The sequence below is a fragment of the Rattus norvegicus genome, chromosome 8 (assembly GCF_036323735.1).
Source record: "Rattus norvegicus strain BN/NHsdMcwi chromosome 8, GRCr8, whole genome shotgun sequence".
Lineage (NCBI taxonomy): Eukaryota > Metazoa > Chordata > Mammalia > Rodentia > Muridae > Rattus > Rattus norvegicus.
Window position 1 is genome coordinate 64,601,655 of NC_086026.1, and position 26,814 is coordinate 64,628,468.

Genomic DNA, 26,814 nt, shown 5'->3' on the forward strand with positions numbered 1-26,814 from the left:
CTCTTGCTAGAAGGGCTGAGTCGGGGAGAGAAGGCAAAAATGTCGCAGGGCGTTCCTGAAGACCACGTGAACCTAACCAAATAGTGATTATTCTGGAAGGGAAGCCAATGGGGAAGAATCCCAAAGTCATCCAGAAACTTTGTGCTCTAGAGAAAGAAGGGTTTCCGACCTTAAATCCATCTAAGAAGGCCAGAACCGCAAATTTTAAACTATTCTTAAAAACTGTTTGTAGTGAGCCATATTGGATTTGGGCCTGGCCGCTTTGTAACTGTAAGGCCACAGTTAAAGTCATGGGATTGTTGGACAGAGGCCTCTCCCATGTATTTACGGCACAGGAAGAAAAGATTAAGTAGTAAACACCCGGTGTCTCCACTGCATGACCTCTGCTGAGCCCGGCTGATGCTTGTGGAACTGACACACCTGGACCACACCTGGGTGGTGGTCAATTTACTTCTGCCTTTTGCTTCCTCAGCCTTTATCCTTGAGATTTAGGCTGGTCTTCTCGGATTTCTCCCTAATTAATTCAGGTCTCACCGAAGTCAAGAGCCAGGTAGTCACGAGCCAGGGTTTCCCACTGTGCTTCCCAGATATTTTCTACCTGGAGACGTGGGTATATAAGTGGTGAATAAAGCTACAGGAGACTCTCACTCTCTCTTCCGCTCTTCCTCTCTCCTTCCTCCTTTCTCTCTCTTCCTCTCTTCCTCTCCTGGCTTGACACGATAACCTGTGTGTGTGTGTGTGTGTGTGTGTGTGTGTGTGTGTTTCTTTCATCCTGTAGGCTTTGGCCCGATTCTCGATAACCTGTGTGTGTGTGTGTGTGTGTTTCTTTCATCCTGTAGGCTTTGGCCCAATTCTCGGTACCGTGTCGGTTCCTGCGCCCGACAACTGTTCACAGCAGTATTCATTTACACGTGAGGGCTTTCTTTTTTTTTAACTCCCAGATTGCTGTCACTGGGTCTACTCAATCGGGACAGGCGCTTCAAGGGCAAAACTCTTCGTCTACAACGTACGACCAACATACACGGTGTATCTGTCACGTGAGAACGTGATGGGGACCACCGAGAGCTGGGCAATGCCTTCAAAGGCTCCTTGGGACAATGCACACGCCAGGGGCGGCAGGCAAACCCCCCCCCCCCCCAGGACACCGCGCTCGGCCGCTCACTGCACAGAGTGAAAACACAGCCAGGACGGTACGTTGGGACCGCAGGCGCCCGCCCACCTTCGGCCGCACCCGCCAGCCTCCGCTTCGGGCTCTTGTTCGTGAGTCCCGTCACCCGCGCCACTTGGCCTGCCTGCCCTTCGCCGGGGTTGACTGCCCACACGCGGCCCCTGCTAGTCCCAGTTTCCTAGACAGCCACACGGCCCCTCTGCAGCCTCCGGAACGCGCGAGCGGGTGCGGGCGCGGGCAGCGAGAGCGCAGGCGCGGGCCCGGGAGAGACGCGGTCGCGAAAGCGCGTGCGCGCGCGCTCGAGTGGGGTGGGCGGAGGGAGCGGCGGGGCCGCGAGGGGGCGGGGGGGGGGGCGGAGAGGGGAGCCCCGGGAGCGGGAGCGCGGGCCCGGCGCTGCAGAGCAGAGCGAATCCTGAGCTCCGGCAGCAGGTATGTGTTCTTGCAGCCGGCAGCCGGCAGCTGCCGGGGCTTCCCCTGCTGTGGCCCAGGCAGGAGGGTGAGGGAGGCAAGGGTAGGGACCGGTCACTGTTTGCAGGGTGCCTGCCCTGGAGGACTAGGATCCTGCAGCTGACCTTCATGTCCCAGGCTGGGGAGCCGGACGACCATCCGCTGGGCAGCGCGGGGTCTTCAGCTCCAGACTGGGGATCTGCTTGTCACATGCTTCTTATTTATTTTTGCAAACTGTCCTGGTTCGGGTCCAGCTGCAGATGCCTTCCCTCCTATTCTTTGCCTCTGTGTGCCATCTTGCATTTATTAATAAAACATGAAAGCTGGGGGTGCGGGAGGTTTGCTTCTGAGGGGAATCCCATTGCAGTATAGCAAGCGGACGCCTATTTTCGGTTTTCAGACGTGGTGTAGAGGTGGGAATCCCACACCCTAGGGATTTGTGGCTTGGCTGGTCGTGACCACTTCCTAGTGGGCTTCCCCGGTTTGTCGCTAGGCGCCCCAGAGACAGGATGGACGGTCTGGAAAGAGTGAAGGGTTTCACGTCAGCCTGGCATACTGTTCGGAGGACAGGTGCAAGCTACAGCATACAGTTCCCTGCTGGCTAACTTGCCAGGGAGGCTTAAACCCAGAAAAAAAATCTTTCTAAATTGTTCATAGGAGGCCTTGAATTGAATATCTGAGACTTGCCTACTCAAACTCATCGGGGTTTTGCATCTGAAGCCGATTAAAGCTAGCCACCTGTTGGAAGTCAGACCCCATACTCCATTCTGTTTCATAGTCACCAATACTGAGATAATGAGAGGCCCACAAGATCCCTTCTGTCCTCTTTAAATGTGTTGCCTGTCATTTCTTTCTTTTGAAATAAAATCTTATTTTTTGCATTATATATTTTAAACTGAAATATGGTTTATTTCTATTCCATATACATACACCACCATATTCTAAGCACTGGCTGGGTTTCTCTTCAGTGTATGCTATTATTTTCCCTAGCTTTAACTTAGCTGTGAAGAAGAGTGGGGAAAGTGGACTGTATGCAACTGCTTCCCTCCCCCAGAATTAAGAGAGTGAAAAAGAACAGAAAGAGCTGGAAGCACAAAATAAAAATGACTATCTCAAGATGTGGGGGTCGGGCAGCTGGTCTGTGATACCAGATTAAACCAGGAGATAGATATACTCGTGTGGACCCAGTGCTGAGTTAAACGCCGTTTGTGGCTGATTTCCTTGGGTTTTCATTGCAAGGCTGTCATCTCTGTGTTGGAGATGAAGAAGCTGGCACTTAAACGGTTAACTGACTTACCCAAGGTCACATACTCAGGAGCAGGGTAAAGATCCAGTCCTTTGCATCATACCGGATTGCAGGGCGCTGGGGGCTTGGCATTTAACTCCAGTCTTCCTACCTCATCCACCTTTTCCCTCATGTGAGCGCACAGGCCCTGATGCAATTTCCCATTTCACAGATCGTCCGAGTTTTGTGGCTTTCCAATGCGAGGAACTGACGTTCACGAGTGGCACTGTGTGGAATTTCTTTTGTGGTGACACTGAACCTATTTTTAAACACAGGGTCCAAGGCATCCTGCTGTAAAACTATCCCACGTAATCAATTATGTTCAGAATTTTGTTTCGCTCCCAGTTTAAACCCATAAGGTACCTACAAATCATGTGGGTGCTGGTGTAGTCTTCACACGCTCGCCCCATCCTACCCGTTTGAACACCATTTTTGCCATCACTGCCAGTCATCATTCTGGTGTCTTATCACACTTGTGGGTGCTGTAATGTTGTGAAGAACTCCATGCCAGCCATGTGCCAGGATCTGGTGTCTACAAACATGGCAACTATTCACTCAAAGCTCTTAGAGTGTATCTGTCTGACTACGGATATATATTTAATCTCCTTTTTCCCAAGTACGTTCTTACAGCTCAGGTGTTGGTCTTGGTTACACATTCGTAGCAGTTTTCATGGACTTATAAACTGTTATAGTTTCGGGAATGGAAAATTCACCTAACAGAGCTGCTAGCTTTTATATCCAGGTCCTGTAATTAAGCTAGGAATGAGAAAGGTATGGTTGAAGTTAGAGAATTAACTGGAAAGCATATTGAAAATATAGTTGTTAATGATGCGTGCCTTGGTTATGGGAGATAACAGGAAACAAGGTATTTAAAATTGCTTAATCCAAGTTCCATAAGCTGTTTTCTTCCTTGGTCATGAGCCTGGTTTGAGAGAATGTTACCTCCTTCATTATACTGACATCTATTGATAGTAGACGATTTGTATAGAAGATTCTCTCCTTAGAAAATACTCCGTTTTGGAATAGTACAATTTCCAGGGCTTATGGAAATGCTGAGGTGGACATTTTCTGCCCTGGAGATTTCCAGCTTACGGTCAGAAAGTCGGGATGAATCCTGAGGGCACTGAGAAGAAACAGAAAGAAGGGAGAGGTGTTGCTTGATTTCTGGGGAAGAAAGGGGCTTTCCCTTGGGAAGCATCAGGATCTTCTCCAGGTAGGACTCTCATAATTGCCAAGCATGAGGTAGACTAGTTGCCTTCCCTGCAAACAGAATTTTATGTAATGCACACATGAGCTCCCTTCTCGGTGCCTGGGTCAACTCTGGAAATGTAAAGGAGCAAAAATTCTAGACTATGTCTTCTTTTCTTGAAACATTTTCAAACTTGGAAAAGCCATGGGGTAATTATGAAGGCTTCCCGGTTACTTTTTATTCCTCTCGCTGAGAGTGAACGTTTCAGAGGGGAGAGGAAGGACTACCATTTTCAAGCTGCATGTTTTGCTGTAACTGGTTATAGTGCACATTTCAATGCATTGGTGAATAAGATTCTGTGAACTGTCTTGTGTTGGCTGACCCTGCAAGTTATTTAGTTATGAGATGGAGTTTTACTTATGCCCCTTAATTTAATGTTTTTAAATGAAAGATTTAGTGCCAACGCTTATGAATCACAGAGGTTCGTAGATAGTTTATATGGAGTTCTTTAATTTCATTGGTTTCTGCTTTTATCCTTGGTTTGTGCTTTTGTAGCAAGGATCCTCCATCCCCTTCTTCCACATGGAATCGGCTGGGACCATGGATGCTGGCCAAGGACCATCTCGGAGCTCATTTGGGACCTTCTGTGGCTGAGGTCTAATCGGAGGACCCAAGAACTCCCTAAGAGTCCTGAAGTTGGGTCATAGCAACCTATCTTAGGTGGGGTGGGATGAAGTCTATACAGAGCAGACCAGAAAGCTTATTCCCCTGCATCAGTCAACACTGGCCTAGGCTACGATTTTTTTTGCAAATGTAATAAATATTCATTGTAGAATGTTCAGTCTTTTTTTTTTTTTTAAAGGAAAATTGAAAGTCAGTAGTGAAAAATCAAAATCTTTGGTAATCTTTTTAAAAAAATTTATTTATTTATTTCATCTTTATTAACTTGGGTATTTCTTATTTACATTTCGATTGTTATTCCCTTACCCGGTTTCCTGGCTAACATCCCCCTAACCCCTCCCCTCCCCTTCTCTACGGGTGTTCCCCTCCCCATCCTCCCCCATCTTTAGTAGTCTTAACCATTACCAGTAGCTACCATTAAGGGCTTGGTGTGGATTGCTTGAGATTTTAAAGTGCAGAAACTAAAATGTTACTTTCTTACAACTCGTATGTTCAAAGACAAATAGTGCTTTTTGGTTTGTTTTCTTGCACCTGCCAAGACATCTTTGACGTCTGAGAGGCCCTTGAATGGCCAGATTCTAAACACTTGATTCAGCCTCACTGGGAGCTGTAGGGAAGAGCCCTACACCTAGGGAAAGGCTGTGGGAACTGATGGGTGGTGTGGTAGGAAGCAGCATGTGCTGTGTCCCGATGGGGAGTTTCATATTCCAAGTCTCTTTGCAGTCACCCCTTGTGGTCTGGTGTACAGCTGAGGAGCTGGGAGCCCTGATAAACAACACAGGACCTGATATCTAGTCTGTCAGTGAGGCTCAGACGTTGGCTTTTTCCTTTGGCTGTGATTGCAGGATGAAGTAGGCTCTGTCCTTTGTCCTCTGACCTTCCATCCATTCCTTCCTCTCCACCCATACTGGCCTCTCTGCTGTTTCTCTGCCTCGGGGTCTTGGCTATAATAGGTTTTTCTCCCAGAACGCTCTTCCTGCAGGCTCTGCGGGCTCACTTTTTTTTACCTCCTCGAGGCTTTGCTTAAAGTCTAACTGTGCCTTCAAAAGCCCTTAGCTCGTCTTCCTGTCTTGTTTGCATCCTGACACCTCCTAGCACACAACATTTAGTCTTCCTTGATTTTATCTCCATCTCCTCTATGGAACAAATGTGCCAGAAGACAAAGGTTTTGCCCGTTTTTACTCTCTTATCCCTCACGCTGTGGAAATGGGGCAGACAACTCACTGTGGCATCCCCAAATCCCCCCAGCTTCCCACATTTCTTGTTTTTGTTAGTGGTGGCTCTCGCTGTTCCCTGCAGTGGCTTGCTATGTTCTTTACAGCATCACCAAGGATCGTGCACAAAGAATTAGGGGAAAATGCGTCTTACTTTTGCTCTGAATGTTGTGAACGAGGCAACTACTGGGGAGAACTGGGTGGTATAGAGATGGAGAGGAAGTTCCTAAGAGTTGTTCTTATGGGGGTGGGGGTGGGAGGATGGGAGGATAAGGGGGTAGGGGAAGCGGTCTGTAAAGCTTCCCCTCTATTTGGGCTGCACAATGCTTTTGACGGCTTCCAAAAGAGACTCTAGAATGCTTTGTTGACCACCAAGTTTTTAGCCCTTATCACTAAGAAGAGAATCTAGGCTCCCTCAGGACACTGTTTCACCCAGGCCAGCTGATCATCGTCCCCCCTGTAGTTAACCTGCTACATTGTTTAGACATTAAATAGCCCTTGGTGTCTTTCTTGCCGAAGTGAGGGTTCACTCTCAAAGCACTTAGCCAGTTTGTCTGGGCAGTACTGTTGGCAAGCATGAGCCGGCAGCTGCACTCAGGTTCCTTTGGTCCAACAAACCAGAATGTGCAGTTTGCAGGAGTACTGTCTGGGACAGAACAAAATCATAGGCACTTTGAGGACTGATTCAAACCTAGAACTCTGAATAAGGAGTCAGACTGGGGTGCTGAAGGAGCTGATAGTCATGGAAAGAGGCCTTGATAAAAGAACAACCCCCTCTTCCTCTTGTCCTCTACCTCCTCTTCCTCGGCTGCCCTCATGGCTTGCATTGTTTGCCCTAAGTAGACTTCCCTTTCAAAAGCCACAGTCCCCCTAAGACTGGGTTGATTTGTAACAAAAACTACTTAGTACCTAGCATGAAAACCAACAGCCACAGTCCTAACCACTCATTAAAACAAAGTATCTGTCCGAGAGTGTCTGTTTAGCAGCTCAGGTTTTTAGCTCAGACTGGGATCAGACAGATGTTCTCAGTGTGCAGCCCTGGTGCAATGACTTTCGGATGCTTTCCCTCCTCAAAATAGCTCCTAAGCGATCTGTGTGGACCTGATAAGATGGCTTCCTCCCTAACAGTTTCCCTAGAAAGAGTTAAAATTCTGCATTTTACCTGCTTGCAAACCAGCTAATTGTCTCCCACCATTATTACTAAAATGAGCTCTTTTTGAAAGAATAGAATATTTCAAACCCTCAAAGTTGAGGTTGTGCCTCATCGGGCTCGCTCCTGGAAACCTTCCTCTTGTCCTCCCTGCCAGTCCCTCTCCAGGGCTAGATTTGCTGTCCTCCTCCTTGCCCTACGGGAGACTCCTGTCCTCACCTCTCTTCCCACAGAGATCTGGTAAAGGTCACAAATCTGATGGCTGTTTCTCAGATTTCCTTCCTGATGGCTCAGCAACACCTGAGCCTGCTGCTGCTTCCTGGAAACTCTCTGTCCATCTGCCTCCTTGCACTTCCCGATCCGTCCCAGGCCAGTGTTGTTGAGGGGGATGAGCTCTGCCCAGGATTTGAATCCAGGTCCTTGCACTTGCTCACGGCGGAACATGAAATAGTTAACTGTCTCGGGTCCCCTGTGAAAGAGCTATGTGGTGGCTTCAGGAATGAAGGTGAAGGGAGCATGGCAAGAGAGCAGCAGTCACTAAATGTCACCATTGATCATTAATGTATCTTTGTATTAATGTATCTTGTGTCTTTGGGGGAAAACCCACTTTCCCTCCTCTAAGACTGGTTCTTGTTCAGTTTCCCTTCAGCCCTTTCTCCCCAGTATATTCCCCAAGGGCTAATTTCACCTTGTCCTGCTATGCCTCACTTCTCTGCCAGAGGGACAAAGAGGTTGAGGGCTGTGCCTGCCTGCCTGCCTGCCGGGAGGCACAGAGTGCAGCCTGCTTTGTGACGTCAGCCATCCTCCCTTGGGCATGGAGCCTATCTCACTGGCAGATCACAAATTACTCAAAAACATCAGCTGTGATTTATACTTCTCAAAAATAGCTCTCTCAGCGTCCAGCCCAATACTTTACACACAGTGGGATTTTAGCTCCTATCTGTTATCCACTCAGACATTGTAGTTTTATATGTGGACTTTCCAAAATCCTTCTTTCTAAATTGACGCCCGTATTGATCGGCTCTGGAGTCCATGCAGGCTTTATAGGAGAAAACTGAGTCGACAGAGCCAGGACAGCAACCCCCTGAGAACCTTTTGGAATGCGGAGGGATGTACAGGGATAACTAAAAGTAATGGGAGTACAGGGGGTGATTTAAAAAGTAGCTCGGCGTCTTCCCGACCTATGGAGCTATTTTTAAAGTGTTTAGCGTTTTAGTTTTGTGTGTCTGTTGCTTTCTCTCCCAGTCCTTTCCGCCACCAGGATAAACTGAACGCTCAGGGTTCAAGCAACACACCCACCAGCCCTCACACTTGACACAGACCTCTTCTGAGCCGCTCTGGTCTGGGCCTGCATTCTTCCCCTGTGCCAAGTGGAGAGGACATTAAAGTTAATAGGTGGGATATCCACCTTAAAAAAGAAAAAGTTGAGATGTCCTAGCTGGTAAAGTGGGTTCTGTACAAGCACAAGGGCTTGTGTTCAGATCCCCAGTGCCTATGCAAACCAACAAGCAAACTGTGCCCTCCCCCTGCCCCAAACAAAACAAATGGACAGAGCCCCTGGCAGCCAGTCCAGCCGATAGTTCAAGTGAGTGATCCTGCATCCCAAAATAAGATGGGGTTCACTGAGCCTACTTGAGGAAGTCCATTAGTGAGACAGAGTCAGTCAGCTAGTCAGCCAGTCAGACAGACAGATACACACACACACACACACACACACACACACATACACACCACAATCTAATCCCATTCCTGGTGTGCCCAGTTGGAATAAAGGATAGTACGTGGTTTTCACCAGTATCTACTTTCTCCGAGGTCAGGAAAAACCAGAATTTCTTTTCAGCTGTCAGTATAGTGACTTTCTTCTTCAATGGAGGTCACTGGGTATAGCAACCACACCCCTGGGCAGGTCCCATCCCCAGGAGTGACCAACACAGAATGAACTCAGTGGTATTTTTTGGTGTACTTTTGTTTTTGTTCTGGCTTTTTTGTATTTTCCTTTTTTTCTTTTTCTTTCTTTTTTTTCCCTTTGGTTGGTTTTTGGTTTTGGTTTTTTGTTTTTTTTTTAAGGGGGAGGAATCTGGGTCTTTTTTTTGTTTGTTTGTTTGTCCTGAGAGGGAGAAAGAGAAGTGCACACATAAAGTTGGATGGTAGAGAGATGTGTAGGATTTCTGAAGAGTTGGGGGAGAGAAGAAACACGATTTAATATATTATATGAAAAAATAATTAAAAATCATACAACAAAAAAGAAAAAACTCAAACAACTTTCACTAGAGGATACTAAGGGCCAGGCTCCTTGCAACTTGAAGTTTCAAGGGGAATGTCCTGTCCCCTCAGAAACACTGTCAACCAACAGTCTGAGCCAGGTGATTCATTTGCATGGGGCCACATGCATGATATGCCAGTAAAATAGCCACAAAATCGAGACCATCTTAACTCCCGAAGGACTTCGATCTGGATGCGACAACATATTCTAGGAATACTGCAGTCATTCATGGCTTATTTTATTTGGGCATTTCAAGTGTACAAAATGCAGTCAGGACTATAATAATAAGTTTATCAAACTAAAAATAGTGTTTCTGCAGAACACTAAGTGGTTTACAATGTTAAGAGATTCTGTCTGACCTGTGGAGTGCTGGACCTGCTCTCCAGTTTCCTTTTGACTGAAGAGCTGCACCAAGACAGCACTTTAGGAGCTCCAGGGGTGAAGAATGAACGACAAGGTGCTTTGTGCTCTAGTGAAAGGCCACAGTTGTGATGGGAGAGCCCACCTTCAGTCAACAGTCACCATTACGTTCTCTCCAAAGGCAGTTGCAGAAATTGCATTCCACACCCAAAGTGTGATAGTTAAGTATGTGCTTGCTGGAAAACTTTAAGGCTCTATCCTTGGAAGAAACCTGCTTTGGCTGAAGATTAGCTCCCTTGTTGTCTTTGGGGAAAAGAAAGCGCATACTGGAGACTTTCCCTGTGCTCTCTACCCAGGAGTCTGAGATAACCGGAGATCAGAGGAGGGCAGATGTCTCCATGACCATAGACAAAGCATAGCCTAAGGTGGCTTCAAACTTATGATCCTCCTGCCTCCACCTCTTCGGCATGTCCTACTAGGTGAGGAAAAGAGCTTGGCCCTGGATAAATGGCTGCATATTTGATTTAGACCAGATGAGGTCTTGTTAATACCTAACCGTCAGAAGTGGTTCTAGCACGTGCGAGAAGGCAGAAAGCTACAGAAGCTGTCCAAGTTGTCTTCAAGGCCAGAGAAGAGAAGACCGTTATAGACAGTTTGAGGACAAAGGCCAGTACATTGAGTGGAAATAGTTCCTCCCTGTTTCCCAAGGTGACAGAAGAATGCCTCACATAGTACATAGCATGCCACATGCTTTTCTTCTTTTTAACACAGCGAAGTCTTATGTCAGCCAAACCTGAGAAGGCTTATCTTTCAAACAGTCCAGAGGGTCATTAGCAATAAAGAATCATAAAGTTTGTGCATTGTTTCTAATTTTCTTTTGGACTTATTTATTTCATGTACATGATTATTTTGCTTGCATGTATGTATGTATGTATGTATGTATGTATGTATGTATACCATATGCATGCCAGGTACCTTTAGGGGGTCAGAAGAAGGTGTTAGAACCCTGAGAACCAGAATTACAAGTGGTTGTGAGCCACCATATGGTAAACCCAGGGCCTCTGCAAGAACAAAGGCCCTTAACCATCTCTCCAGCCCAGGTATTTTTTTTTAAGATATAATACTAATGGGGTTGGGGATTTAGCTCAGTGGTAGAGTGCTTGCCTAGGAAGCGCAAGGCCCTGGGTTCAGTCCCCAGCTCCGAAAAAAGAACCAAAAAAAAAAAAAAGATATAATACCATATTGCATGTATAAAGGAGTACAGAATAGTCTAAATATAACTTTACCAAGCAGTCAAAATACTCATGTGACTTGGTTTAAGATTTTTATTTTTGTTCTTTGAGAATTTCATACTATATATTTTAATTATATTCACATCAACTCCTCCCGAATACAATCCCTAGCCTCCAATTTTGTGTTATTTATTTATTGGTAAATAAAACTGTTGACTCTCAGTTTGTGTACTCCTGGGTCCGGGCCATCTGCTGAAGTGTGACCAATCTACCCGGAGCCCTGTCCTTAAAGAAAACTTAGAAGCCATCGCCTGTCTGTAGCTCTTCAGTTAGGGGCAGAGGCTCACAAATCCCTTCCTACTCCACGACAGCTTGTTGGATGGCTTAATTTCACACAGGATCATAAGTACAGAGATCCTGTACTCTGTTTTGGTCTGGCCTTCCTCAGTCTCTGGCTCTTACAGTCTGCCCCCTCTTCCATGATGGTCACGGAGCCTTAGCGGCGGGGTGTGATAGACGTGATTCATTTGAGCTCTCCGCTGACACTCACTCTCTGCACTTGGACCGGTTGAGATTTTCTATGTCAACCAACATCCATTACACCAAGAAACCACTCAGACGATGTATGAGAATTACACTTAATCTATTGGGGGCAGACATACAAATTTAGAGGACAGTTTGGTTCTGTATCCATTAAGTAGAATAGCAGAACAACAATAGGTAGACTTCTAGGGCCTACGGATTCCCAGTCATGGGTTCATGGCTATATTTACAGTTCCAGGCATGTGTTTTCTCCATGGGTGGGCTTTAAATCCAGCCAGGAAGACGCTGGTTACCCCAATAGCGTTTGTGCCGTTGTTGTACATATGCACATACCTTGGCACACTGGTCATAACTGCAGCTCGCCAGGTTCACAGCTGGATAAAATTATTAAAATCTCCTGCCAGGAACCCAAACAGCACCCTCCAGTGCTGTGAAAGCCAGCCAGGATGGAGAAAGCAACTGTACAAACAATTGTTCCGTGTCTGTGACCATTTCGTGTGGAGTCTTCAGCAAAACCGTCTTAAGTACCTCGTTCTAGCGGACAGACCAGAGCAACAGCAGCGTCCTGTATTGGGGGGGCATCTCCAGAACCATATGACTTACTTCAGCATTTCATTCACTTTAATTTAGCAATGTAGAGCTGAACCTGCAATATCTCCAAGATATGTCTATACTCCAGATTTTGAAAAGAAACGCTAGCCTAGAGCATCGGGATTCCTGGAATCCAGTCTTAGCTCTTCCGCAAACTAGAGGTGCAGCTGCAGACAAGTCACCTTACCTCTCTAGGTCCTGACATCCTCTTTTGTCCAGTGACAGAAGTGAGCTTTGTGGTTTAAGTATCCCAAAATAATGCCTCTACTTCTCTAAACCACATAGTGGCCACAAAACAGCAGGACAAAATAGTTCACACAGGTGAGCTGGTTTTACGAATCATATTTCGGTTGTATTTGTTGGAAGACTCAAGCACAGATGAATGACATTTGGCAGGGGAAAACCTTAGTCTATCCGAAACCCTTAATTACACACTGTGGGTAGCTTTGTACCTTGGATGTGTCAAAGGACAGCACGTGGTCAAATGACTTGCGATGGAGATAGTCAGAATCTTGCCACAGCTCGTTCAGCTGTGGATGATTGGCTTATGTCAGAGACGTAGAGATGTATCGTCCAGATTCCCAGCAGATTCTGCTCTAAAAACCTGAGTCCTAGCTGGGCAGTGGCATTGGACTGCACACCTTTAATTCCATCACTGGAGAGGCAGAGAGGCAGAGAGACAGAAGCAGGTAGACCTTTGAATTTGAGGACAAACTGGTCTAGAGAACAAGTTCCAGGACAGCTAGGGGTACCCAGAGAAACCTTGTATCAAAAAAATACATACATAAATAAATAAACAAACAAAGAACAAAAGAAAGACAGACAGAAAGGAAAAAGGACCCGAGTCCTATTTTTGAAGGATTCATGCCCAGTTCCTACAGAGACAAGTCTCTTGTCACTGACCACACTCAGTGGGAAGTGTGACCACTGTAGGTACTTACGCATTGGATTTGTTTCAAGACTTTGTTTATAGTTAAATACTATTGCCACTGTAGGTGTAAGGAGATTGCTCATTGGGGCTGGGGATTTAGCTCAGTGGTAGAGCGCTTGCCTAGGAAGCGCAAGGCCCTGGGTTCGGTCCCCAGCTCCGAAAAAAAAGAACCAAAAAAAAAAAAAAAAAGGAGATTGCTCATGTGTGTGCATGTATGTGACAGTGCGTGTGGAAACCAGAAGTCCATATCAAGTGTCTTCCTCAGTCTCTCTATCTTAATTTTTGAGACAGTCTTTTTTTTCTGCTGGAACTTGCCGATTTGCCTTGACTGACTGGCCAGCAAGCCCCAGGGATCTGCCATCTCCTCCTTCCCAGTGCTGGGATTATAGCTACGTGCCATTTAGCTCTTACATGGATGGTAGAGCCTCATACTTGTATAACAAACAACTTATCGACTGAGCCATCTCCTCAGCTCCCACAGGTGTAGCTAGCTTCTTGTGAGACACCGGTTCATGTATCCCACGCTGGCCTTGAACTCACTCTGCAGTTAAGATGACCTTGAATTTCTTACCCTCTTGCCTCCGTCTCCTGAGTACTGAGGTTAGATGTGTGTACCATCACACCTAGCTTATGGGATGCTGGGGGTAGAACCAAGGGCTCCATGCATGCCTTGGCAAACACTTTACCAGCTGAGCTATATGTAGAGCTCTGGGTGTAGGTCAAGGGAGAGCACTGGGCATCCTCCCAGAGTACTCCCCACTGTTCCCTGGAGACAAGGCTCCTCACGGAACCTTGAGCTCACTGTTGTTCTGGCTAGGTTGTCTGGCCAAAGTGATCCTCCTGCCTCTGCATCCTACCCAACCCCGTAAGCGCTGGGGTTACAGGCACACATAGCCACACCCAGTTTTCTACATGGGTGTGGGATCCAAATTCAGGTCCTCATATTTACACAGCAGATGCATTTTCCCACTAAACAATCTCCCAAACCTAAAATGTTTTTATGTAAAATGATTTTACATATGTAAATATGTAATACCTATTTTACCGATACGTATATTCCTATATATATTATGGATATATCTTTATACCTATTGATATTAATGATATTTTTAATTATTTTTAATTGCAGTAAAACACACATAAAGCTTACCAGTCTAACCATTGAACTCAGTTGTATTTAGTGTATTTATAGCATTATGCCATCATCCTCATCACCACCATCACCATCATCACCACCACCACCATCATCATCACCATCATCGTCCAAGACCAGAAGTCTCCATCTTGCAGAACTGAGACTTTGCCATTAACTACATATACTCTGTTCCCTTTACAGCTTTATGTTATTGATATTACAAAGTACCTCTTTATATTTTATAATAGGTTTTAATGCTTTCCATTTAGTTCAGCTTAATAACTTGCCAAGGACAGCAAAAAGGGCCTGTGTAGTGAGATGCTGAAATTCGGAAGATGTAGAAGAAAACAGAAAAAGGAACTTGTAGGTCTGTGTCGACCTCATGGACGATGTGGAGCTTGTAAATACAATGGGGATGTCTTTGGAGTGTGGGAGGCAGATGAGTGAAATGTCTGAGGTTGTTTTAGGGTCATGGGGATGCCTCGGAGGATTGACTGCATGGGGAGACAACAGGGGAACAGCTGGGTTCAGCAGCCTGGGTAATACAGAAAGTGACTCAGCTGCAGGGCTGACTGTGTAAGTGGATCAAATGGTTGGAATCCGGATACATTTTGAAGGTGAAGCCCACGATTCACTAATGATTGGGTTTGAGGTGGGAGAGAAAGCAAGAATCAAGGCGGGCCTCATAGTTTGGGGGTGAACAACCGGAGGGATGAAATTGCCGTTTATTGATGTGGGGATAGAGGAGGAGGACACTTTAAATGGAGGAAATGAGGAGTTCTGTTTCAATCATGTTACATTTCACAGTCTATTAGAGATCTAATTGAAGATGTCAAACAGGCAGTTGAGTAGGCAAGTCTGGATCTCAGGGAGAGAACGGGGCTGGAGTCAGACATTTCAGAGATGTTCTGTAGGTGCATTTTAAGCTGTGGGTTTGAATGAACTTTCCTAGGACAAGAAAGAGAAGATAGTTGGGGACGAGGGTCACAGTCATGTCGGTGTTCAGAGGTCAAGGGGAAGACCCAATGATGGAAATTAGGACAGAGCACCCCATGAGGGAAGAGATTAACACTAGACAGTATGGTCTCCTGATAGCCAAGAAAGCTCTTTAGGAAGAGTGGCCAGTTGTGTCTAAAGCGGCTAAGGATGGAGCATTATGTTTAGCAATGGCTTTTGTTGAGATGAACCTGCAGACACCACAGTCTGCGTCTCTCTGATGACGTGACTAGGTGAGGACATCTGCCTCAAGCAAGTCCACTTCATTTTGTTGCCACAGTAATTTGGCTGAAGTTTATCAAACACCCTTTGCCTCATGATGGTCTATGAACTAAGAGTGACTGGACTGAATCACATCATGGCTCTGGTCTCAACACAGGTTAATAATCTAAGAGGAACTTCAGAGTTCCTGAGCCGAGTCTTCTGAGTCCTAGGGCTCTGGCCTCAGACATCTCTGTACGTTTTCAAACTCAGCCTCTATTTTGTCCTTACCTAAGCCTGGTACCGAGAAGGTGGTTCTTTAAGCTGTCTGTCGTTCCTCCTTAAAAATCAATGCTTTATTTCTTGACAGAAAGCTACCCTCCCTGTTCTTGTCTTCCCAGCTATATAAAGAAATTTACCTTCTTAATGGGATGCTAAACACACTTCAGGAGGTTGTCGATAATTTTCTGAATATTCTCTTTTGAATTCTACACACACACACACACACACACACACACACACACAAATCGGGGCTTTGCCTGCACCAGAATGAAGAATGTTCTCGTTTTCGTACAACCTCTGACTTACCATTAGCTCACCTTACATCCAACAGTTAATTAGAAAGACAGGACAGACAGAAAGACAGATAGAAATGCATAATGCAATCTGCTGACTCCATTTAGTGTTGCTTTTATGTGGATGTTTTTAGGGCTGACCACTTGGTATTAGATAACCAATTAAAGAGCTCTTCCCTGGGGAAGCCTGATTCTTTCTCTCTCAGCAGCAATTAATTGTCTGTAGCCTTTCATCCACGGGAGGGGGGCTTGTGAGAGTGTCCCTACCCATAGCCCTGTGAAGTAACCACCCCCCCCACAGGTTTATGTGTTGACCACTTGATCTACAGCTAGTGGCTGTTTAGAAGATTCTGGAGTCTCGGGGATATGGCTTTCAGAAGTGGATCAGAAGGATGCACCCAGCTTTTCTGCACCTACTTTTGTTTCCTAACCCATCAAGATGAGTACGTTGCAGGGTAGGCTGCACAGGCTGACCGACCACTATGCTCTCTCTGCCATGATAGACTGATGTCCTCTTGAACCATGGGCTAAATTTAAACCTGTCCTCATGGAAGTTCCTTCTGTCCACTATTTTGTCACAATGAGAAAAGTAACAAGCACATTGAGTCTCTAGGAAGGTTTCCTTCTCAGGAAGTTTACCATGTCTTAGCAGAGATTGCGTCCAGAGGCAGGGCAAGAAGACCTCGGAGGAAGGCGTAGGCACAAGGAGGTAAATGTCAAGAGGGTTCCTGAGAAGGAGCACATTATATGGGGTGGAGCCTCAACAGGGAGAAAGGGGCCAGGCAAGACAACTTATTCAACAAAGCGCTTACCTTGCAATTGGGAAGAGCTGAGTGTAATTCTAAAGCTCACGGAAAGGCTGGGCATCTGGCGCTGGGAAGACAGAGGGAGGTGGATCCCTGGAGCTGGGTATGGCCATCCAGCCCAGGTTACTCTGTGAGCCAAGCCAGTGAGAGCCTCAAATCATCTCAAAATTAAGTGATGGTGCCTAAGGAACAATACCAAACATTGTCCCTCGGCCGGCCTCCACACTCGTGTGCACGTGAGTGTATGCAGGCCTGTGTGTGAGGTAGTAAGGATTTAAGGGTGCAGTGTGATCATATGAGATCATTTGAGATCGTAGTTAAAGATAAAGTGAAACCTGCCTCTCATGCTACTCACAGGTTAGCCTGAAGAGATGACACCGGTGTCAGATAGCTCCTGCTATATTGTGGATATAAGAAAAGCAGCTTGAAGGGTCTGTGGCATGAAGTTTAGGATTACCTTTTAGGAGAATGCTAATGGGGTAAGAGTGTGGAATGAATTTCTTTTTTTCTCCCCCACCCCCTCACACATAATGAGTTTCAAAAATGAATTTCTGTCTCCTTTGTGTCCAAGGCATTGCAAAGTCCTTAGAACTTGTGGGTGTTACAGCTGTTAGGTAGAATGTTAGAACTTGTGAATTTGGAATAAAGGCCATTGAAGATGTGATCAAATTGCAGATTTGAGAGAGAATTTTTGCACCATCAGATGATCTAAAAATACTATTAGAAGTTTCCTTGTAGAAGAGAAGCATAGGGGGCCCTGAGAGATGGCTCAGTGGCTAGGAGCACTCACTGCTCTTCTGAGGTCCTGAGTTCGAATCCCAGCATCTGCATAGCAGCTCACAACTTTCTGATGCCGTATTCTGGTGTGCAGATGTACACGCAGACAAAGTGCCCATATACATAAACTGCATAAACAGAAGAGAGACATAAGGAGCTTTGCTGAAGCAGTGATGGTACTGTGGCTGTGGAGACCAAGATTGGTGCAGACACAAGCCACGGAACAGCTAGAGACACGAGAAGCTGCATGGAGCAAGTAACAGGTTCTCCCCCAGAACCAGGAGGGATCCCAACCCTACTGACATCTTGACATAGACTTGTAACCTCTAGAACCACGAGACAATAAATGTCTGCTGCTTTCAGCCACCGAAGTAGCAGTGGCCTTTATAAGTGCCACAGAACCCCAAAATGGGAATGTTAATTGAGTGGAGGAACCTGTACCTTAAGCAAAGAGATCTGACTTGTAATTCTTTACGGAGCCCCATTAAGAGCGTAATTGTGATCTAGCAGCAGTTACTTGACACTCTGTCTAGAGGAGAGTTCCTTGGGTGGAAGTGGGCACTTTGCCCCAGCACGGAGAGAAACCAAAGAGCCACCAACCTGCAGTGAATTTCACAGACGCTGTGAGGCCTGGGGTCACGCTCTGCTGGGGGACTGGGCGGAGTCCATCTTCATGGTCTGGTCCTGCTCCTCCACTTCGATTCGTCATAACTTCATCAGGTCCCAGGTGTCTGGCTGTGGGCCCTTTCTAGCCACCGTAAGCACTGGGAAGCCTAAAGAGAACTCGGATTATTTTCTTGCACACACACAAAAGAAACGAAGGAGTTGAAGATTTGATGAGTGTGAGTTCAGTAGTTTTGCTGAAGTTGATTCAGCCTCAACAGCAACAAAATTAGAGTCCACAGCCTACGCGTGGCGCATGTCTGAGGGTAAAGGCACACAAGGAGTCTTTAATGCACAGATACCATTTAACGTCACAGCTCCCCCTGTGTACCTTTAGGGGACAGAATCCAGGGTATGAATTTATTTGTTTTTTCCCCTCTGGGGCCTACCTATAGGCTTCCTCCTGTACCCTTTTTGACCACCTCAGTGTCTTTGCTATTTTCCTGTAATGGCTGTGAAGTGTATCACACATTGCTTGGTAGACCCCAAGGGCTGAAAACAATGGAATTATTTTTTTCTTTTTACAGTTCCGAGAAAGGGAAATCCAAAGCCAAGGAGTTACCAGGGCCATGCACCTGCCCCATTCTCTGGAATTCCTTCCTTGTATTTCTCCCAATAAAGCTGGATGTGCCTTGGCTGGGGGCTGCCCGGGTCCAGCCTCTGCCATGTGGCAGTTTCTCTCTGCTTCTGTTTTGTGTAAGGGTAGGTCACTGTCTGGACTCCACCCTGACTCAGCATTACCTCATTGTTCTGGGTTATGTCTGTCGCTCTCTAAGGTTTTGAGGGGGCACGCAGCTTGAAGGAACACAATTCAGCACACCGCAGGTCCTAAGGTTAGGAAATTTCCAGTGTCGGTAGTGACTATGCAAAGTAATCTATCATTTGTTAGCGTAAATGCATAAGGAGGTCTGAACACAGAGAGCACCGTGTCTGCTGTGAGCTATCTCTGTTTAAGGTCAGGTTCCACACTAGGGGCAGCCACCAGTCTCGAGCTCTCCTGCCTTCCTCTAACTGAAACTACTCCAGCAGGACCATACTCTACCGATGGATCCAGGTCCCACGTCACCTGCTGTTTCTGCTGCTACGGCCACCTGTCTCCTGGCCCAGGCCCTTCATTGCTCTGCAGCTCTGAGTGGACACTGTGGGGCTTAGTCCAAAGGCTCCTTTTCTCCCGTTAGGATGTATTTCTCTTTAAAAGATCGTCCCCCCGAACCCCACCTCCTATGTTCACTCAGGTCACCTTGCTGTCTTTGAATTTGGATTTTGAGCTCCGACATGCTCCAGAAGGCAGGTTTCCACGTCACTCGTGACTAATGCCATGCCACCGGCTATATGGGCAAGTCACTGACCTCATCTTTAGTTAGCTGGTGTTGGGTTCTTTCTCTTTGCAAGAAAGCTTCCCTTCATTTCCTGTTTAGTATTTTGTAGTGTCAGTTACCCACAGTTGAAGAAATAGTAAATGAGAAATCCAAAAATATAAACAATTTGTAAGGATTTCTTTTAGATTTATTTATTTTATGTATATGAGTACACTGTAGCTGTCTTCAGACACACCGGAAGAGGGCACCGGATCTCATTACAGATGGTTGTGAGCCACCATGTGGTTGCTGGGAATTGAACTCAGGGCCTCTAGAAGATCAGACAGTGGTCTTGACCACTGAGCCATCTCTTCTCCAGCCCCCAGTTTGTAAGTTTTTAATTGCATGCTGTTCTGAGTACCATAATGAAATTCTGTGCATCCCACACCATCCAAACTTGGATGTGAAGCATCCTTTGTCCACTTTATTAGCCCTGTCTACGCTACCCTGCCCTTGGTCTCTCAGCCCTGCCAGTGATCTCTTAGCCATATGCTTTTCAGAGTAACTGTCTCAATATCACAGTGTTTGTGTTCAGGCAATCATTATTTTGCTCAATAATACTCTCAAAGCACAAAAGTAGTGATTTGAGGGGAGTTCTAATGTACCAAAAGAAACACTGAAGAAGTGTTTCCTTAAGTGAAAAAGTGAACGTTTACCGTAGGTAGATATGTACAGAAGAAAACACATCAAACAGGGATTTGGTACCAATATTCACACGTTCATGCGTGCACTGTCGGGAGGATTGTTAGGCCCCCATCCCCCACTACTACAGTTCGTTCAGTAGCCACCCATGACCCGCATTCTGTGCTCTCAAGCTGTTGTTTCTCACCACACACGAGAACATCGGGGAACAGGTGAACCCCGCACTGCAGACATTGGACCATTGTCCTCTTACACTGCATCTCCGCTCACTGAGGCTGACTAGAACAAGACACCCAAACGATCTGGACTCCCAAGTTGCCATAGCTCCTTGTGGTGTCTGACAGTCTTGATTCCGACTCCAAATCATCCACGCACTGTCAATATAGACCTGTTACCTCGAGATCTCAGTGAGCCGTCAAATGTCCACCAGAGCTCCCAGCACAGCCAGTTACAGTCACATCTGCCCACAGTGATGGCATGCACTGCCCTGGCATGGCTGAGGAGAGGCGATCTTACAGCACCAAGCAGATTGAAGAAAACACCTTCTGGACCACATACGTGGTGATAGCACCCTCCTCCCACCAGGTAGCGTTTTATTTCTGCTGCATCCCCCCCACTTCCCATCCCTTCCTCTTATTCCAAGGAAAGATTCATGCTTGCTTCTCCAAACTAATCCTGTCCTGCCCTGAGTCCTGTCCCTTCCCACTGGGCAGAACCTGATATGCAGTTTCCGTCATGTCCGTATCGACTGCGTCCACTAAACAAACTCCATTCGTGCCTTTGCTCAAAAACGTGCTCTGCCCTGCATTCCACTTGACACGCTGTTTAGTGCGGGGAGGATATGCTCAAAACACACGTGCAAACCTCTAAACACCAGAGAACCAATGAAAGTGCAATATATAAGTAAATAAATATAAGTAAAAAAATAAATAATTTAAAACTTTATAGACGCTGCGTGTATTTATCTTCCTTCCCCGGAGCCGTCAAACTTTGTTAGCATTTATCAGTTGAACAAATATATATTGTGTAAGCACTGAGAGATACAATGGCGGGTCCAGGGAGTCATCAGGGTGCTTGAGAAGGGACGGCATAACTGTCTTGCGGCAAGGTCTCAAGACCCTCAGCAGCTTCTGGGTCTGGCGCTTGCCCTGCCTTCTGCACGCAGGTCACCTCAGCTTCTCTTCCCAGCTCCATTTCATTTTCTTGAACAGCCTCTTGTTCACAGCATGTTACCTGATTAGCTCATCTCTTTTAGATCCCATGGCAGACACGGTTTTTTTTAAAGGGACCTTGCCTTGCCTTGTCCATTACTCCTCTTGTTCTGAGCGCAAGCTCATTCTTGTTCTTGGTTTCTAGCTTTCTCCCTCCATCACTGGGCTGCCTTGTGTGCATCTCTGTGGTATCTATGGTGCTGGGGATTAAACCTGGGACATCATACATAGTAGGCAAGCACCCTGGCCCTGACCTATTTCCCCAGCCCTCCACTGTCTTTTTCATTCCACCAAAGCCATATGGGAACAGGGATTATGTCTTACCTTCCCGTCCTATGCCCTTCTCCCAGCGTGACATCTGCCTGGTGGCCAGTCACCAGTGATACAAGAAAGGGCAGGACAAAGGACATCTTGTCAGAGACAGTCAGGTGGAGAAAAGAAAATAACGTGTTATGACATTTGGAGCAGAGTCTCATGGTCAAGTCCCTGTGTGTTTGGGGAGCAGAGAGCAGAAGCAGTAGACTCAGAAGTGGGGTGCAGATGTGAAACGCCTCTGCCAAGGAACGTGGGTGTTAGAAATACAAATAAGAGGAAAACGGCGAAGGGAAGCAAAGGGAAGGCTTATCCAGAGTCAGAAAGAACTTCGTGCTTCCAGAACTCTGTAGACTGAGGCAGGAAAAGCATGAGGTATGGGCCATCCTGGGCTACATGGCAAGACATAGTTAAAAAAGCAGGGATGGGGGGGCGAGGGGGAGGTCATGAACCACAAAACAAACCCAAGTTCACGAGTAGGAGAATTTTGTCAGTGAGCCTGGAGAAAAGGGAGCTCACAGGGAAATAGCAAAGACGAGGTGGGGTAAATCGCTAACTGTGCAATGGCGGGCCTGGCCTGTTTCCTGTGGGACTGAAACTGGTAAGAGGCAGAGAGGAGTGTCTAGTAGAGACATGGTGCAATTCGATTTGCATTTTACAGGCTGTTTTAGGTATGGCGAGCTCTCTTCCATGGCTGGTGTGTTAGAAATGGTGTGAGTATTTTAAAGAGATGTTTGGCAGCTTCTTAAAGCGAACATAAACGCATCCAAGAACCTGATGGTTCTATTTAGGTATTTACTCCACACTGCTAAAGCTGTCTAACCAGAGAGACTCCTGCGCAAGTGTTCTTAATGCATTTTTGGAAAAACTAAAGCTGGAAATAGGTGAATGGGAAAAACTGATAACCATCTATCCGGTTGTGCACGACTGCAGTGGAAGGTGAAAACTAGCACTTAAGTTCACAGACGTTAAGCTAAAGAACACACACACACACACACACACACACACACACACACACACACACACACACCCCTCCTATCTAATCTCATTTATGTACGGCTCAAAAGCAGCAAAACCAATGGATGGTGCTAGAAATCAGAATGGCAGTTGCCTCTGGGAATGGTTGGCCTGACTACAAAGAGTCATGAGGGAATGTTCCGGGAAATGGAAATGTTTTAATACGTTATTTATTTGTTCTCTCTCTTTTCTTTCTTCTTCCCCCCTCTCTTGCAATCTCTCTCTCTACCTCTCCCTTCCCTTCTCCCTCTCCCTTCCCCCTTCCCCGCCCCCTCCTCCCTCCCCCTCCCTTCCCCCCCTTTGTGCGTGTGCAGGCATGCATGTGCCATGGCATGCATGTAGAGGTCTTTGCTTCCTCCTTGTCTGAGACAGGCTGACTGAGTTGCTCGCTGCTGTATCCTCCCAGCCTAGCCAGCCCCGAGCTTCTGGGATTCTTCTATCTCTGCTGCCTATTTTGCCACAGGAACACTGGGTTTGGGCGTAGGCCACCATCCTGGTTTCATATGAGCTTTGGGAATCCGAACTCGAGTCCTCATGCCTGTGGGCAGGTGCTTTACCCACTGAGTGATCGCTCCAGCCCATACTTTAAATCTCAACGGGGTTTGTGGCTCTGCGTCTATTCCTCAAGCTGCACACTTCCCATGTGATTGTATGGAAAACTACTCTTCAGATTTTAGAAAACAGAGAAATACTTCATTGGAATCAGTATGGGAAAGGGTAGAAAGGAGAATTAAAAATAGATGTGGAGAGATGGTAACAATGCAGCTAAAAACCGCAGGCCTGGGACTTAGCAGCTCAAATGTGGAAGGAAAGAGGGATGGGATTTCTGGATCACTAAGGTGAAAGAATTCAGAAGACTTCAACCGTAGATCAGATAACAGAGCATTGAGAAAACCCTGGTGGCGTGGGTCTAGGTGATGGAGACTTTCTGGGATGGGCAACAAGCTGAATTTCACAACCGCTTAGGTTGATTATCTCTTGAGCATCTTTGAGTCTAGTGGGCTCTGAGACTCAGGAGGTCTCTGGGTCAGAGATCCAGACGGAGATCAGAACAGCGGCCTCAGCGAAGCATAATGAGGAGAATGTGTAGACTAAGCAGAGACAGTAGCTAAAAACAGTCCTGGAAACCTTGACATTTAAAGGGCAGGAGAAAAAGGGAACCCCTGAAGGAATTTGAAGAGATATTAAAATGTCTGTCAAGCAGCCAAGTAAGGGCCAAGTGATTCAACAAATGCACAGGTCTGCTCCCCAGTGCTGTAGAAGAACACGTAGAGGAGCACAGGGCTTTCCTTACCACCCACCTCCAGCCCCATTCAGCAAACCTCTCTGGTCTCCTCCGTTCCAGCCTTGCACTATGAATGTCCGCCCTGAAGGTGCCCAGAGCCCTCTGGGTCTCTCGATGGGGGACCTGCTCACAACTGTACCACCCACCACTGCTCTGCAGTATTTCAGCCTCTGTAAAATGCTTTGCTCTTGGCATCCGTGACCTGAATAGGTCCTCCTTGTCCCTGTACACAATCAGTTCCTAAGTGTCCTTCCCTCTCTCAGCATCCTTTGATCTGTCCTATGATGTTTGTCCTGTGCTAGGTGCTGAGGATGAATAAGTGGAGAGTGGGCCTGGCCTCCTAGGAGTTGACAGCATAGTTAGAGAAAATGAAAATAAATGGCTTCAATAGTATAATATTGAAAGGTATTAGCAAGGGTGCCCTGGAAATATGGAGGGACCATCCAGGCTAAGGAGGGGCTCAGACAGTAAAGTACTTGCTGTGCAAGCATGGGGCCCTGAGTTCAGATCCACATAAGCAGGGAGTTGGGTTAGACTGTGAGATCGCTTGGTGGTTAGAGGCACATGCTGTCAGGCTGGCCACTTGCATTTGATTCTGGGACCTGCATGGCGAAAGACGAGAACTGCTTAATTGACTTCCACATACTCTCCTTAATCACCATGGTGGTGGTTGGAAATTCCAGGGCTGAGGAGGCAGAGAGAGGCCAATCTCTCACTCTCAGAGGCCATCCAGTCAAGCTGAATCAGTGAGCCCTAGGCCAGGGGAGAGACCCTGTCGCATAAATTAGGTGGAGAGCAACTCAAGAAGACAGCGTTGACCTCTGACTTCTGCATGCATTCACGCTCACGTGTGCACACGCACAAACACATAGAACCTTATGCACATACAGTAAATCAGGAACAGAATAATAAAGACAAAATCGCAGAGACATGGAGGGGAGGGAACTGAGGTTGGGCAGATCCCACCAAATGATCTCGCTATAGTTGCGGAATGTGTGAGTTAAGGTGACATTGGTGGTTAGGTATGTAAATGGAGAGCAAGAGAAACCATAAAGTATTATGGATAAAACTAAAGAGTTTAATCATTGTTCTAAGAGGAGTTGGGAGCCAGCTTGGATCTTGATTAAAGTTAATGGTCAACAGATTTGGGGAGCAGAGGAGTTAAGTTGCTGAAGGAAGGACAGATGTTCAGAGGTAGCTGGGGGTAAAGGGCCCACATACGATGCCATTCCAGTAATCAAATGAGAAGAAATGAGGGTTGGAATTAAAGGAACAGTCTGAACAGAGAGGGGGAAACTCCAGTCACATCCGATACAGCTTTGAGAGGATTTAGCAAGTGGAGTGGGGGGATGTGAAGGAAAGAAAGGGTGAAGACCCCGTCATAGATGGAACATGCCTGTCACCACAGCCCTGGGAGGAGGGACTGGGAAGACCCAGGTGCTCTTGGGCAAGTCTTAAAAATTAAGGTGGCAAACTATTGAGGCAATACTCCATGTCTCTTGCCTCTATACACACATACATAGGCATGCGCACATGCATAACACATAAATACACACACACACACACACACACACACACACACTTTTAGACAGGCCGTGCCATTTCGTTGGTGCTTTGTGTCAGTATCTAGAGGAGCCATTTCAGAAAGCCCACGAGGGTAATGACCATCAGTGAGCAGAGCTCTGTAGGACATTAAAGGAGAGTGGCATTGAAGGGTTGTGAGGAGGAAGCAAATGCCTGGAAAAGATTTCAAAGGAAAAGAACAAAGGGTTTAGGTGCATCACGAAGCAAATGGAGACTTGTAAGATCCCGGAGGTTATCAACAGTGTCAATATCTATCCATATGAGTGAAATTAAAAATGCCCACTGGGTATGGCGATTTACCAAACACAGGGAGATTACTTTCAGTGCAGGGAGTGAGTGGAGAGTATGGCATTGGAATAGAAAGAGAAAAGCTGGAGAAGGCCACTGTAAAATGCAGTCATTTCAGCATGCAAAGACTCAGAAAGCTTCCTTTCTGTACAATTCACCGAAAGCATTTTTACTTGAGGATAGATATACTCCAGCAAAAATAAAACAGGTCCAACAAAGATGACCAAGGAATAAACCCAAAACATGCAGGTCATGATGACAGTGATCGTCAGATCCGCAGAGTAGATTGAAATTGGCCACTCAACAGGAAAACTAGGGATTTTAATAACCGTACTATACTTTTTACAAAAGACATCCATTTCTACTTTCCATTAAAAAATTAATGAGAAGCCTGTAAGGGATAAGGAAAACCTGTGGAAGGAATTACAGACTAAACAGGAAGCAAATTGAAGTGTAGCATACTTTTCAGGCTAGAAAGGGGGCTTTGGTGGGTCAGAGTGCTTGCTACACCAGTGTAAGGACTGAGTCCAGCTCTCAGTCATCAACATGGGAAACTGAGTATGAGGCACTTGTGACCCTGGGACAGGGTTGGCGTGGAGACAGGAGGATTACTGAGACTTGCTGGATGGCCCAAACAAACAAACAACCCACTCCCCCCCCCAACAAAACCCACCTAGCTCCAGATGACCGATAGAGCAGGGGGCCTCACATTCTCCTCAGCTCCTGTGTGCATGCCCATGAACATACAAGCACACATGCACCGCACATACATGCCTGCCCGCACAGATACAGAGTGGTATGATTTAGAACAATGTGATAGAAAAGGGAAGTATGCCCTGGACTTCCTGCATCTGCTGATTCTGTGGGTTCAGTGAGACAAGTGCTAGGTTCCATGCTGCCCACGATTTAC

The 26,814-nt window shown here is 46.5% G+C and overlaps 1 protein-coding gene across 1 annotated transcript in view; it reads left to right on the forward strand.

Annotated features, from left to right (window-relative positions):
* Positions 1–1,544: 1,544 nt before the first annotated feature.
* Positions 1,545–26,814, forward strand: part of Tmem266 (transmembrane protein 266) — a 113,572-nt gene continuing 88,302 nt past the window's right edge. The window contains exon 1 of the mRNA NM_001109294.1: positions 1,545–1,597. The gene's annotated coding sequence lies outside the window, so the exon portion shown is untranslated. The remainder of the gene's footprint in view (positions 1,598–26,814) is intronic.